At 30.3% G+C, this 17,029-nt stretch overlaps 1 protein-coding gene across 1 annotated transcript in view; it reads left to right on the top strand.

Moving 5' to 3' along the window:
* Positions 1–9,239: 9,239 nt before the first annotated feature.
* The window catches only part of LOC127707483 (uncharacterized), an 87,967-nt gene continuing 80,177 nt past the window's right edge, over positions 9,240–17,029 (top strand). The window contains exons 1-2 of the mRNA XM_052212053.1: positions 9,240–9,444; positions 12,413–12,458. The gene's annotated coding sequence lies outside the window, so the exon portion shown is untranslated. The remainder of the gene's footprint in view (positions 9,445–12,412; positions 12,459–17,029) is intronic.

Raw genomic sequence — 17,029 nt, 5'->3', positions numbered from 1 at the left:
AAACTGGTCATCAGACCATACTGTCTGCCAAAAAAATTTAAATTCAAGAGTCCTTTTGCAATTAGACTTCTTGTATCATGACATCTTAGCATAGAAATGAGCAAAAAGTAACAAATTTCAATTTCTTATAGCCTCTGTGTGCATTTTTATATGTAAATATGGGCTACGGCCTAAATCGACTCTAAATAATTCTCAGTCTTACATGGCCTTAGACCATTTTAAACTCATATGGTATGCTTTTTGTAACTTTTCTTTACATTTAAAGTACATTTAATATATATGGAAGAATAATGTATGGTTAAAAAACTTCAAAAACTTCAAATTGGTTGAAAAAAATGCATGTTTATGTAAGGCTTCCCTTAATTCGAAAATCTTTATTTTCAGGCACAGGCTCATATAAATTTGAATTTTGAATAACTGTAATAAATCTGATAAATCAAATGAGTGTTCCGTTGCTTTTAATACTTATTATATTAAATTCAAGAGTATTTAAAAAGCAAATTTTTGCAGTATTTAAATTTTTTAGGCCAAAATCTTGACAGTTGAAAATATTTGATTTAAACGTCAAAAATAAACATCCAAATTTCAATATTAAAATGGCCCTAGTTTCTATAATATATATCCTATGGCCATGAAACTTGGCCAACTATCTTATAATTGCCTAAGCTTAGGTCATGCAAAGTTTTATTAAAATTGGACAAGTCTTTCTATCCTATTAGGTCCAAGGACACAGTTATCGTCCTTTGGTTTTCGTTGTCTACAAATATAGTCCCTAGTGTGAACAGTGTATAACTTGCATTTTTTTTTTGATACACTTTCCCAATTTATTTCTTGATATTTTATGCATGAAATATTAAGTAAGGGGATGAAATTACATGTTAAAAAAATTTGGGTGCTGAATCTTTATGTTAAGTAGTGATTTGGTCCAGTTAAAAAAGGTCAAAAATTAGAATGTCTGAAGCTGTCAAACTGAATTTTAGCCCCCCTTAACACAGAACTGTCAATATTTTGAGTTAGAGCTGGTAGAAGTTTCTATAATTTTGATATTATTTGTATCAATAGTAGTACACTACACTGTAAAAATCTTTTTGAGATAGAGCAGGTGCGATTTTTTTAATTTGAATTTATTGTCTAAAAGAAATGCACTACGAAATAACTGTGTTCTCGGGCCTAAGAGATGAATTCCGTAAATGTAGATTCTGTACTTTGGCAACTTTCCTGAATGGTTTGCTGGTTTCAATTTGTCAAACTCAATAAAAGTAAAGGATTTACATCTTTGTTTGATAGAAATTCTGTTAAAATGTCCAATTTTGGCATTATACGGCTAAAATAAGCATTTTAAAGCAGTTTCCATTTTATGCCTAAGAGCCATGCTGACTTTCTATCTGACAGCTTTTTATGTTCCTGATATTTGTGTTTCTATGCTTAAATCAAATTTAATTAACCATTTGTGAACTCGGAATCTAGAGAAAAGTAGATTATCACAGAAAAAATGTGCAGAATATTTGTATTTATGTCCCTGGTTAAACGGCCTGTTTGATGTATGTGAAATGTGAAGAGCTTTGTACATAAAATCTGTAGTCCATCACAAATATTTCACTAAATCTGTAAAAAAAGCACTTTACAATGATCAGTTCACCCTATTCATTTCATATGCTACCATAATTTTCTTCTTTAGGATAGTAAGTGGTTCAAATATATGCCAAATGAGACTAAAACTACATGCAAGTTTTCCATTGAAAAGTGAAAAACTGGTCATCAGACCATACTGTCTGCCAAAAAAATTTAAATTCAAGAGTCCTTTTGCAATTAGACTTCTTGTATCATGACATCTTAGCATAGAAATGAGCAAAAAGTAACAAATTTCAATTTCTTATAGCCTCTGTGTGCATTTTTATATGTAAATATGGGCTACGGCCTAAATCGACTCTAAATAATTCTCAGTCTTACATGGCCTTAGACCATTTTAAACTCATATGGTATGCTTTTTGTAACTTTTCTTTACATTTAAAGTACATTTAATATATATGGAAGAATAATGTATGGTTAAAAAACTTCAAAAACTTCAAATTGGTTGAAAAAAATGCATGTTTATGTAAGGCTTCCCTTAATTCGAAAATCTTTATTTTCAGGCACAGGCTCATATAAATTTGAATTTTGAATAACTGTAATAAATCTGATAAATCAAATGAGTGTTCCTTTGCTTTTAATACTTATTATATTAAATTCAAGAGTATTTAAAAAGCAAATTTTTGCAGTATTTAAATTTTTTAGGCCAAAATCTTGACAGTTGAAAATATTTGATTTAAACGTCAAAAATAAACATCCAAATTTCAATATTAAAATGGCCCTAGTTTCTATAATATATATCCTATGGCCATGAAACTTGGCCAACTATCTTATAATTGCCTAAGCTTAGGTCATGCAAAGTTTTATTAAAATTGGACAAGTCTTTCTATCCTATTAGGTCCAAGGACACAGTTATCGTCCTTTGGTTTTCGTTGTCTACAAATATAGTCCCTAGTGTGAACAGTGTATAACTTGCATTTTTTTTTTGATACACTTTCCCAATTTATTTCTTGATATTTTATGCATGAAATATTAAGTAAGGGGATGAAATTACATGTTAAAAAAATTTGGGTGCTGAATCTTTATGTTAAGTAGTGATTTGGTCCAGTTAAAAAAGGTCAAAAATTAGAATGTCTGAAGCTGTCAAACTGAATTTTAGCCCCCCTTAACACAGAACTGTCAATATTTTGAGTTAGAGCTGGTAGAAGTTTCTATAATTTTGATATTATTTGTATCAATAGTAGTACACTACACTGTAAAAATCTTTTTGAGATAGAGCAGGTGCGATTTTTTTAATTTGAATTTATTGTCTAAAAGAAATGCACTACGAAATAACTGTGTTCTCGGGCCTAAGAGATGAATTCCGTAAATGTAGATTCTGTACTTTGGCAACTTTCCTGAATGGTTTGCTGGTTTCAATTTGTCAAACTCAATAAAAGTAAAGGATTTACATCTTTGTTTGATAGAAATTCTGTTAAAATGTCCAATTTTGGCATTATACGGCTAAAATAAGCATTTTAAAGCAGTTTCCATTTTATGCCTAAGAGCCATGCTGACTTTCTATCTGACAGCTTTTTATGTTCCTGATATTTGTGTTTCTATGCTTAAATCAAATTTAATTAACCATTTGTGAACTCGGAATCTAGAGAAAAGTAGATTATCACAGAAAAAATGTGCAGAATATTTGTATTTATGTCCCTGGTTAAACGGCCTGTTTGATGTATGTGAAATGTGAAGAGCTTTGTACATAAAATCTGTAGTCCATCACAAATATTTCACTAAATCTGTAAAAAAAGCACTTTACAATGATCAGTTCACCCTATTCATTTCATATGCTACCATAATTTTCTTCTTTAGGATAGTAAGTGGTTCAAATATATGCCAAATGAGACTAAAACTACATGCAAGTTTTCCATTGAAAAGTGAAAAACTGGTCATCAGACCATACTGTCTGCCAAAAAAATTTAAATTCAAGAGTCCTTTTGCAATTAGACTTCTTGTATCATGACATCTTAGCATAGAAATGAGCAAAAAGTAACAAATTTCAATTTCTTATAGCCTCTGTGTGCATTTTTATATGTAAATATGGGCTACGGCCTAAATCGACTCTAAATAATTCTCAGTCTTACATGGCCTTAGACCATTTTAAACTCATATGGTATGCTTTTTGTAACTTTTCTTTACATTTAAAGTACATTTAATATATATGGAAGAATAATGTATGGTTAAAAAACTTCAAAAACTTCAAATTGGTTGAAAAAAATGCATGTTTATGTAAGGCTTCCCTTAATTCGAAAATCTTTATTTTCAGGCACAGGCTCATATAAATTTGAATTTTGAATAACTGTAATAAATCTGATAAATCAAATGAGTGTTCCGTTGCTTTTAATACTTATTATATTAAATTCAAGAGTATTTAAAAAGCAAATTTTTGCAGTATTTAAATTTTTTAGGCCAAAATCTTGACAGTTGAAAATATTTGATTTAAACGTCAAAAATAAACATCCAAATTTCAATATTAAAATGGCCCTAGTTTCTATAATATATATCCTATGGCCATGAAACTTGGCCAACTATCTTATAATTGCCTAAGCTTAGGTCATGCAAAGTTTTATTAAAATTGGACAAGTCTTTCTATCCTATTAGATGAATTCCGTAAATGTAGATTCTGTACTTTGGCAACTTTCCTGAATGGTTTGCTGGTTTCAATTTGTCAAACTCAATAAAAGTAAAGGATTTACATCTTTGTTTGATAGAAATTCTGTTAAAATGTCCAATTTTGGCATTATACGGCTAAAATAAGCATTTTAAAGCAGTTTCCATTTTATGCCTAAGAGCCATGCTGACTTTCTATCTGACAGCTTTTTATGTTCCTGATATTTGTGTTTCTATGCTTAAATCAAATTTAATTAACCATTTGTGAACTCGGAATCTAGAGAAAAGTAGATTATCACAGAAAAAATGTGCAGAATATTTGTATTTATGTCCCTGGTTAAACGGCCTGTTTGATGTATGTGAAATGTGAAGAGCTTTGTACATAAAATCTGTAGTCCATCACAAATATTTCACTAAATCTGTAAAAAAAGCACTTTACAATGATCAGTTCACCCTATTCATTTCATATGCTACCATAATTTTCTTCTTTAGGATAGTAAGTGGTTCAAATATATGCCAAATGAGACTAAAACTACATGCAAGTTTTCCATTGAAAAGTGAAAAACTGGTCATCAGACCATACTGTCTGCCAAAAAAATTTAAATTCAAGAGTCCTTTTGCAATTAGACTTCTTGTATCATGACATCTTAGCATAGAAATGAGCAAAAAGTAACAAATTTCAATTTCTTATAGCCTCTGTGTGCATTTTTATATGTAAATATGGGCTACGGCCTAAATCGACTCTAAATAATTCTCAGTCTTACATGGCCTTAGACCATTTTAAACTCATATGGTATGCTTTTTGTAACTTTTCTTTACATTTAAAGTACATTTAATATATATGGAAGAATAATGTATGGTTAAAAAACTTCAAAAACTTCAAATTGGTTGAAAAAAATGCATGTTTATGTAAGGCTTCCCTTAATTCGAAAATCTTTATTTTCAGGCACAGGCTCATATAAATTTGAATTTTGAATAACTGTAATAAATCTGATAAATCAAATGAGTGTTCCGTTGCTTTTAATACTTATTATATTAAATTCAAGAGTATTTAAAAAGCAAATTTTTGCAGTATTTAAATTTTTTAGGCCAAAATCTTGACAGTTGAAAATATTTGATTTAAACGTCAAAAATAAACATCCAAATTTCAATATTAAAATGGCCCTAGTTTCTATAATATATATCCTATGGCCATGAAACTTGGCCAACTATCTTATAATTGCCTAAGCTTAGGTCATGCAAAGTTTTATTAAAATTGGACAAGTCTTTCTATCCTATTAGGTCCAAGGACACAGTTATCGTCCTTTGGTTTTCGTTGTCTACAAATATAGTCCCTAGTGTGAACAGTGTATAACTTGCATTTTTTTTTTGATACACTTTCCCAATTTATTTCTTGATATTTTATGCATGAAATATTAAGTAAGGGGATGAAATTACATGTTAAAAAAATTTGGGTGCTGAATCTTTATGTTAAGTAGTGATTTGGTCCAGTTAAAAAAGGTCAAAAATTAGAATGTCTGAAGCTGTCAAACTGAATTTTAGCCCCCCTTAACACAGAACTGTCAATATTTTGAGTTAGAGCTGGTAGAAGTTTCTATAATTTTGATATTATTTGTATCAATAGTAGTACACTACACTGTAAAAATCTTTTTGAGATAGAGCAGGTGCGATTTTTTTAATTTGAATTTATTGTCTAAAAGAAATGCACTACGAAATAACTGTGTTCTCGGGCCTTATGATACACGTACTTTGAATTACAAGCGGGGTTATGCTTTAAGCAGGACAATGTGTGCAACTTCTTGTTAAATTTGCATTTAGTCATATACCTTTATCTGGTTTAATGTCTTGAAGAGGGTGAAATGTTTCTTTTTTTTTTTTTATAGACCAAATACATAAATTAAAATCATTTTTGGTGAGATATGCAAAGAGAACAACACAATGTTGTGATTAGTAAGATCATTAAAAATGTGTATGTAATCATTGGTGGAACATTTGTTCATTTGTTGTACCATGGAAGTTTTGACAATTTAATACTTCCATGGTTGTAGTAACTATGAAAACTGATCATGTGTTAAAAGTACCCTCTGACCTTATCTATTCTACACATCTGCTTTTATTTCTTATGCCATTTGTTGATATGATTATAAATAATGAACCTACTCAATTATATATCTATGGGTATATCAAATTACTGAAAATTACAGTTCTTTACATTTCCTCCATTTGCATAGATCATAACCTAACTAAAAGGTTATCGTAAATACCACATTTCAATCGTAAATACCACATCTCAATCATAATATTATTTATGGATCATATAAAGATTCTGACAGAGAGAAAAACAGACCATGCCAATAAAAATAATCAAATAAATTGTTATAATAGCAAATGGTTATTAATATTTAGTAATAAATTCCTGAGATAAAGAATATATCAATGTATTTGTTACCAGAACTGATATCACCCAGGATGCATCAATACAGAGCAGTGTTGGAATGTTATAGATGTATCTGTCTGGAAATGTTTTCTTTTCCTATTTAGGACTATATTGTATTGTATACCCCTGGTAGATTTTGGTTCACTTGCAAATTTGCTTGTTTTTGAACCACTGACGCTCAGAATTTGATTTCACTTGTTTCGCACTTGGCTGAGATCTTCAGAAATTTAATTCTATTTCAAATATTAATTTCTTTTTTTTTCAAACCAGTTAAAATTGCTAGCTTGACTTCATGACTTTCCAGAGATCTAAGGATCTATAAAACTGAATGAAATGAGGGATATTTGATCAACTTTGTCCTTTTCAATGACTAATAAAAAAAATAGATGTGATCGCCATTGAGGGAAAGAGTTTACATATATGGCTTGATGCAGAATCGATTCTGATCAGACGACCTTCATCATTGTGAACTATTACCATTAAATCTGCGCTGATTGATATGTAAACAGTATTTCAGACTATGAGAACTAATTGTTCGTTTGATGTGTTTTATTCATGTAAGCAAGAAATAATTATTGAGGAAATTTGTTAAAATCTTGTAATTGAGTTATACTGAGAATACATGATTGATTTAAGATCAAAGAAAGTTCTAATTATAAAATCTCTATGGCATTGTATCTGCTTTATCAGGAGTTTTATGTTGAAGACTTAAATTAATTGTCTTTTATCATCCGCTTAGTAGTCAGTATTTGGTACTGACATGATTTATAACAAACCTTTCTTAAATTGTTGGTGTATGAATTTATAAATTATCAAGTATCTGAGGTTTCAACTCCCTCAGGGAAAGTTGACCTTAGATGGATTTGGCTATTATTTTAGGTCCTTTTTGATAATATGGCTTTTCAACTGTTTTGGATCTTATACATCCGTGGCCGTCAAATATTTGTCTTTGAGCATTCCTCAGATGAAGGTAAATCCAGAAAAGCACTTCAAACATGAGATTTATAAAGTTTTGTTTTCATCTTTAATACTCACAAGGCCCTTAAGTCGAGAGTGTGCTTTTCTGAGGACTTTTATCTATAAATCGATTGTCAGTCCATTTCCTTTAATTTTTATACGAACATATGATGCAATATCAATGTCCTTCAACACTTTGTACAAATATAACTCAAATTTTCTTAAACCAATTTTCATGTAATTTAAACACAACATTAGGATTGAGGGAAGAAAGCTCCCTTTTAATTTTGAAAATGTTTGGCTTTGTCTGCTAGTGTTACGGGCCTTGAACCATTTGAATTTAGGCAATATTTCACATATGACACACTTTTTTCGCATATCACAGACTTACTCCAGTGTGCCTATATTGATTTCCTTCAAACTTTACAGTATTTGGATTAATAAAAGGAAGCCCCATTTTGAATTTTTTAAAGTTTTCTGTTTTTTCCTCCACAGTTAATGAACTCTATTTGCCAGATTTAAGTAAATTTTACACATATGTTGTAACAATACTTCAGTTTGCTGGATTGATTTATTTTGAACTTTACATAATTGGTCGATAAATAAAAGGCATTTTTGAAATGAATTGCACTGGCTCTATTGTACAAAAAATAAGGAAATGTGGTATGCCAGTTAGACAACTATGCACCAGAATTCAAATGAAGTGGATATAAGCAATTAATCAATACTAGCCTTACTGAAGCCTCTTGTTTAAGTCAAGTTGAGTGAGACTGTTGTTCTTATTGTCTTGTCAAGTTTAGTTTTAAATTACCAAGATTTATTTCCCTTTGATCAGTATAACAGATTTGGCCCTCAGATTAAAAAAGGAAGAACAGCTGATCGGATGGATGCAGGCAAACTGTCAACTTTATTTAGGACAAGAACATGTTAATCTGATGTGGATATAGGATCAACCTGTGGAACTGTAAAAAGAATAAACAAAATCTGAGACAAGGTGTTGAAATTCTGAAACATTCATACACAGGTGCAAAATATAAAGTAGAAGGTTAATACTCTGTCTTATGGTAACTATTTCTCACTTTAAAGCATTTTGTTGAACTAACAAAAAGTTGAAAGGAATAGACACATTTCAATACCAGGTATGATATTATGTTCACATTTTTCCAACTGTAATAAAGGGAAAACATGTGATTGAAAAGAAAGAAAGAAATTGATTGATTTTTGAATTTGAATTTGTAAGATTTTGTTGATAAATAAATAGAGGATTAAATCTTTAAAAAGATTGTACAACTTTGATTCATACATGCAGTTTACATATACAGCGTTTAATTCATGTATTAATAATCATTAACTGACAAATTTGATAACAAATAAAATTTCTTTCCAAATAAAGGTTGGCTGGTGCAAAAATTAATAGTCACTTGAGTTTGTAAAATTTGAAATACATCCAGATTTTAATATACATTTTCATAAAGGATCCAAAAATAAGTGCATGAAGTTGCTACACAAATAATTCAATGGAAAAGGAGACCAAACGTATCGAAGGGGGATAGAAACGGAATATTAAATGGAACATGTTATATTACATCAACTGACAGTACACAGCAGGTTCTCCCATGTTGGATTATGTCATAACAATTAGCTAATTATAGAACATTCTCTAGGTGGAAATTGATACTAATAATCATACATGTTGGCACATTCTCGGCATGCTTTTTATGTCATGTGTGCATTACAGCTAGTACATGTATTACAAGAACATTTGTGTAAACTATAGGAGTAGTTTTTTTTTATTTCGGAACTAATACTACCGTTTACTTTCTGTAGTGAGTATTTTATTTTATTTAATGAATATTGGACCTACATATTGAAATAATTGTATATACTTTGGTATACTTTGATCTTTTAGTAAATATAACAAAAAGGTAAATAGATCAAAATCTAATTAAAATTCAAAATTACGGAAATTGTTTAAGTAGAAATATAAAGATAAGAAGATGTGGAATAAATGTTTATTTATATTTTATTGAATTTTCTCAAAGTTTTCAGTGCATATTTGCTATGAAACATAAATATGAAAAGGTATAGGAAGTTGTATATAAAAAAATGTTTTCCATTCATTATCTAATTAAGAATCATATTCAATGGATTAGGAAGATATTCCATAATATGGTGTTATTGTCATGAAATATAATCTAATAATAAGATAACACAATTACAGTAATAAACTAATTAATTTGAAGCAAGACCAAATGTTTGTTTTGTTTTTCTTCATTGACATTCTGTACAATTTGCTCATGGGATTGCACAAGTTCATGTTTTCTTGTACTGTTTATTTTATTTTTGTATGAAACCTTTTATGAAGAACAGTGACTGATATTAGAGTGTTGGATGGCATGATTTCATATCAGTAGGTTATAAAGGCCTTTGAGCTTGCATTTAGTTACTGCAAGCATTCTTTGATGCAGTATTGTTTATTATTATTTTGTTTGTATCTAAGTTTTTTATATCTATTTTACTGTTATTTTCTTTGTTTCTTTTTTATCTGAAATAATTTTTTGTTGTTCATTCTTTTATGTACCTTCTGTTAGTCCATTAATCAAGATTAAAGGGAAGAAGGACTTGGGTAGATCTAAAACAAAAATGATAGTTTAACCCAGCCAAAAATTCATGTTCCTGTCCTTGGTTAGGTACTTCATGAATCTTGTGTCAAATTTCGATGTGTTTTGTTTTGTTACTTGTCGACTGGTATTGATGGTAGAATTTTGATAGCTTCTGCTTAATTCATTCACATCTTAGACTATTTAAAGCTTGAATTGCTCTAAAGATACATGTTTATTGTTAAAGACAGTATGCTGAACTATAGAATGGTTATTTAGTTATTTGTTGTTTGGTTGCTGTCTCATTGACAAATACCCCCTCATCTTCTGCTATTCATATTAAATAAGATCTTTTCAATGGCAGCCTTGCAAGGCTTACATCCCAATTTGTTTCAAAATCAAATTAAAGGATTGCAGCATTTGCCATAGATAATTTGAATGCTGAAGTAATAATATAATTCAGTGTATATTAACAATAAGTAATGAAAAATGTAAGGATGTTGTAACACAGCTTCTGTTCATGTAAAAAGAAAGATAACTCTTTGTGTTTACTTAGAGTATTCTCATCCAAGTACCTCTAATGAGACAAATGAGGAGCAATGATAAGATATGTGGTAGTCAGAAGGTTTTGAGGATTAAAAAAGTAGTAGTTCTTTTTTACAGCTAGTAGGCTGAAGGCAATAAATATGAAAATATTATTCCTAAAAGCCGATGATTGTAAAGTTGTTTTAAAGGTGTTCAATACTTGAAATCTCGAAATTCCTTAAATGCATGTAGTTATTTATTTTGAATACATTATATGATGCACCTGTTCACTCTATTTTTTCTAGGTCACATTCTATATATGTAAATATGTTAATTGTTGATAAATATTTGTATTGTATGTATTGCAGTTTACTTACATAACAAATGTCATATTTTTCACGTCAATTCTCTTAAAGTATCTCAAAAAAGTAATTTATATACCCATTTTTCCATGAAAAATAATCACTTCAAAAGACATAGGTCATCTTCCATTTGGAACTTTTATTTCATGTAAATGATTAGGGATTCTCTTGTACAAACAATATCGGTGAAAATAAATCAGCTTTTTAAACATGGTTATACTGTAAATTCAGAAATTATTGCGTGCATTTATTATTGCGATTTTGTTATTTTAGACTAAAATGCGATTTAAATTTTTGTGATATTGAGAAAAATCCTGCTTAATTCATATAAAATATTTCAAAATGTGAGTTTAAATTATTGCGATTATAACCCTGTCGCATTTTTCGCAATAATAAAAACATCGCAATAATTTCTGAATTTACTACTAGTAGATATTTCAGTAGAATTGTAGATTATATATCATTCATTGCAACATCTAAGCCTATAGATAATGATGGTAAAGGATACTCTTGCTGTTGATAGTTTACTGTAAAGAAAACAAAATTTAAAAATTGTCAACAGTTGCATCATGGAGCAGGGAATGTAGAAATACTGTGGGTCCATCCTTGCTTGCATTGATCTTGTGAGGACTCTCACGATTACATTTCTTGTCAAGATTTTTATTAAATTTATGTAAAAAGTTTATATGTACAATTTACAGACAGGTTCACAGATCAGTGCCAATCAACTATTTATACAGAAGTTATGTCTTGTGGGAATGTTGATTATATGAAATATTGCATTGTAAGATGCATTCTCATATTTGTCAGATTTTATGAAATTTATACCCAAGATTTATCTAATTAATTTTTGGGACCAGTAGAATAATCAGCACTGACCAAATATTTTCATGGGAGTTATGCCCCTTACAGAAATTATTTGGAAAATTACATAGGAAGCACACTCGTGCTTACATTTATTGTCAATTTTTGGTAAAAAGTTAAAAAAACAACAAACAAATTTTTTTGAGTTATTGCCCTTGAACAAATAAAATATGTACTGCGGCTGGGGTATTGGAACCCTATAAAAATAAGATATTTCAAGTTATTTCAGTTAAATGTACATGACTCAAGTCTGAAAATCTGAAAATTTATTAATGAATCTTTGAAAACATTTTCTTTCCAATTTCTTCATGTGACAGTTGGTTATATTCCAAAAAAAATTAAAACAAACCTTAGTCTTGTACATTCACTTGTTTTGAACAGAGTATGCAAGGAAAAAACAATTCAGGCTTTGATTACATTATTGTTCCTTTTTTTTTTTACAGATGTATGTTTTTACAAAGATGTAGTGACAAAAACAAACAAAAAATGGTAAGTTATACTGGAACATATATAAAAATGTTTATTGTTATGATATTTAATGTATCACGAGCTTTCCAACACTAAAGTTGTGAGTTCGAACTCGGCAGGTGAGTTTGACTCAAATCTTATTGACTAGGAAACTCAGTTTTCCTGCCAATTGCCAAAGGACAGTGGTTCTCTCTGGGCACTCTGGCTTCCCTCATTATTAAAAACTGGCTGCCACAATATAGCCAAAATTGCTGAAAGTCTGCCACAATATAGCCAATAGTGCTGAAAGTCTGCCACAATATAGCCAATAGTGCTGAAAGTCTGCCACAATATAGCCAATAGTGCTGAAAGTCTGCCACAATATAGCCAATAGTGCTGAAAGTCTGCCACAATATAGCCAATAGTGCTGAAAGTAACTATAGACACCAAAACTCAAATCAATTCATCATTATTCTTAATGAACTATGATTAAATAAATGGGATGCCCGTCTTGAATTAGTTCTCAAAATGAGGTGGCATATTTTTCATTGGTAAAGACTTTTAACATTTTTGTCTAAGTTAAACAATGATAGTATGAAAAGGGGGAGGATTGAGAAAAAAAACCAAACAACTTTTAACCTTTGTCACATGTTCATGTGACTGTCACAAAAATCGGGGACATCTTCAGTAGTTGTCATATCTTTATGAGTTTTTGTCATTTGGTGGAAATTTGGTTTGATTGGCAGATCATTGATAGGCTCATTCAATACTTTCTAAACTATGGACCTTTTAGAACTCGACATAATGTATGGACAACTTTGATTGATTGATTATTTGATGTTTAACGCCACTTTCAGCACGATTGTGCTATTTTGTGGCAGTCAGTTTTATTGATGGAGGTAGCTGGAGTGCCGAGAGAGAACCACCGACTGTTGGTAGGATGTATGGACAACTGTCTACTTTTGAAGACCATATCCTCTAGATGTCTTAGTTTTTTTTTGTGTAGTTGGGTTGCTGTCTCCTTGATGTATTCCCAACATTTATTTTTATTTAAATTCAATATAATTTCTTTTGAATTGATTGTGTCATAGGAAACAGAAAGATTTAAGTTTTGATTACTTTATCAAAATGACTAAAGTTGACTTTCTAAGAATTGTTAGAAATAATAAAGATGTTGAGCCAATTACTGACCTGCCAATGCTGATATTAAATAACTTACCATTGAGTTATCTCCCATTTTACACAAAAAACACTTCATTTGAATTATAAAGAATTAAATTTGAATCTTGAATTTAAATTGCCAAACAATGACTTTGAATTAGTTTTGGCCATGTAAAAAATCCAGCTTTTAGTATGGTGAATGTTAAATGAAATCACAAGGAAAATATGATACTTGTTTAGTGTCATTATTTTCTCCTTTATTTTCAATAAAGGCAACAGTAGTATACTGCTGTTCGAAACTCCTAAATCGATAGAGATAAAAACAAATCCGGGTTACTAACTAAAACTGAGGGAAACGCATCAAATATAAGAGGAGAACAACGACACAACAAAAACACAACATTAAAAATGTAACACACACAGAAACGAACTATAATATAACAATGGCCATTTTCCTGACTTGGTACAGGACATTTTAAGAAAAAAATGGTGGGTTGAACCTGGTTTTGTGGCATGCCAAACTTCAACACAGTGCCTTCAAACTTTTTAGAATGTTTGTACCTTGAAGATGTGCACCTCACATTGTGTACACATTAGAATAAATTCCATAAACAACATAATCAATTGAGAGTTTCCATATTTTTATAATCGACTTCTACAGTTTTAACTTTCTAGAATTTTTATCTTGCATTGATGATATGCATCTCACTTTGTTTACACATTTAAATAATTTTTTGAAGATTCTCTAAATGAGTATTTAACTCAATGATGATTTACAAGACAATATATACTTACAACTTTCATTTGAGTAACATTTACTTAATTTTTTACTTCCCTCTTAAAGCTGATAGTATGGTTGTTTTGAAATTAATAAAGAAAAGATCTGATCAAAAATAAAGGAAAAAATAAACATTTGGTTCCACATTACCTATTTGGTTCAAAAACTTGAGAGGTGTCCTGAAAACAAGTGTTTGTCTGCAGTTTTTATGAAGGGCCTGTAAAATTGATGAAAATTATGATTGATTTGGCCAGGATATTTATAAATTGTTGCTTTAGGCCTCACTGCTGGATCTTGCTTGAAACAAATCTCCAGCCTATAGAGACATAGACAGAGGTTTGGGTTTTTTTTTTATTCCAATCAAGGGCCCTTGATGGGCAGCATGACATGTACACACAAAACAATACATTGTGATTTGTAACAGAAAAACATTTTTTTTACATTGAAATGAAATATTAAAAGTTCAGATAGATGTTATCATGATAGAGCTACATATATTTCTTCATTTTATATAAGTCATATACATTTAATTCCAGGCAGGACCAGAACCATAAAATCATTACAATTATCATTGTTATTACATATATTAATTTACATTTGGTCTAACATCTAGACATTTAATAATATAGGTCCCTAAATATTTAAGGACAGACAAATTTTCATTAGTAAATAACCAAACAAATTTTGCCTCATTTGAGAGATATGAAAAATTAGGACAAATACTGTTTTATCTCCTTGAAAAATTTCTCCCTATCATCTTTGTATGCTGGACAACTAGTAATAAAATGAATAAGTCATATGAACTTCATAATCAGTCTAAAAAGTATCTAATACATAAATTGTAATATCTTTAAAAAAAACACATCTAATACCTTCAGTTATTAATACTTATCAAACTTTCTCACAGTTCTAAAATTGGCACCTATCTGTTATATTGATAGGTGTGTATGATTCTTTCCCTCAACTTTCACCTTTCTTCTGTTTAAGATAAGTAATGAATTAATCATACTTTCATCAAATCATCAAATTTCTGATTAAACCCATGCCTCAGTTCACCTTCTATAGTTCCTCATCAAAGGGAACATGGTGATTTGTGCATTGTGCAAAATGATAAATCAATTTACTCTCAATAAATGCATTCCCAATCTCTTCTACATAGGACACATTCCAATAGAAACAGAAATTTATTGTGCCTGGAGATATTCGTCTGCTGCAGTTAACTACCTTAGCAACAAACGTCTGCCAAATTACTGTTTACAATTGCCTTGAAAGATTGCCTCATGAAATCCATAATTATTACTTCATCATCTTTACCTAGATACCAATTTCTTTGCATTTTGGAAAAAATGCATATCTAAGTAGCAGAGTTGTATCACTTATAAGTACTTTTTGTCTGCTTGGTGCTTACATTCCTTAAATTCCCTTTAAATATTTTTATTTTTCTATTTTTGGGACTTTTTTCTTTTTACTGCTTATTTTTACATGATTGTCAATTAGACAGCTATCCAGCTAAGACCAAATGACAAGGATGTGAGCAATAAAGGTCACTATGTGACCTTCAAGAATGAGCAAAACCCATACCATATTAAAAAAAAACTAGGATAACAAATTCTGAAACAATGCAAAAAAGAAAACCAACTGCCTGATTTATGCTAAAACATTTAAAGAAAAACAATTATGGAAGCCAGTAACCACTGGATTACAGGCTCCTGACTTTTAACATCCATATAAAAATGTGACAGGGTTAAACATTTTTGAAAGGACTCAAACATCTCCATTTATACCTGGGACAGTGGCGCACAAGTACATGTACAAAAATAGAACAAACTATAAAAGCAAAAGATTCATAAGATTGGTACCATGCACAAAACACAACTAACAAAATAATAAAAAAAATGGGGGGGGGGGGGGGGGGGGGGGGGGGGGGGGGGGTGCGCAAACTTCAATTTTCTTGAGGTAAAATTATCGAAATATTCTTTATTAAGCTGAGGACACCCCCCTCCCCCCCAAACCACATCTTCTTATTTTTATCTTGATTTTAACTTGAACTTACATAAACATGACTTTAGACATTCTTGCAAAGGAATAACTCAGAACATATATGTAGGACTCAAATCTATGGTGGGTTCCAGATCTATGGCAGATCCCTAATCTATGGCAAATATGACGTCATGCCATCCCAAATCTATGGCAGATTTGTTACAATCCTAATCTATGGCAAGTTTTGTAATTTCCTAATCTATGGCGGATTTTTGTTGTTTCCAAATCTATGGCAAATTTTGTGCATATGGAAAACAAGGCAGTACACATACGACCGATGCCTTTACTTAAACAAGTGAAAATGTATGAAAAGGAAGCATGTTTATAAACATTTTTGAAACAAACATTCCATACCATTATACAGACTTCAGGATTAAAATGATGCGCCCCGGAAAAATAAGCATTTCTTATCTGTGCATGGTACCTGTTTAGTCTATTTATTAAACCATCTAATAAAAATAGTAGTCCCATGACAAACAAGAAAGCAGTTTTTTATGAAAAGAATTTTAAAAAACAGTTTAATTTTTCATATAATATTTATTTGAGCGTTAATCAATTTTTTTTTAACCAATGACCATTTAAGTCAAAGTGGTATCCTGTAATTTCATCTCTCACTTCATATACTTTGCCAGGC

This window comes from Mytilus californianus, unplaced genomic scaffold (assembly GCF_021869535.1).
Source record: "Mytilus californianus isolate M0D057914Y unplaced genomic scaffold, xbMytCali1.0.p SCAF_7, whole genome shotgun sequence".
NCBI classification, from domain to species: domain Eukaryota; kingdom Metazoa; phylum Mollusca; class Bivalvia; order Mytilida; family Mytilidae; genus Mytilus; species Mytilus californianus.
The sequence above is the reverse complement of the archived record's forward strand: the minus strand, read 5'-3'. Positions and strand labels throughout refer to the sequence as shown.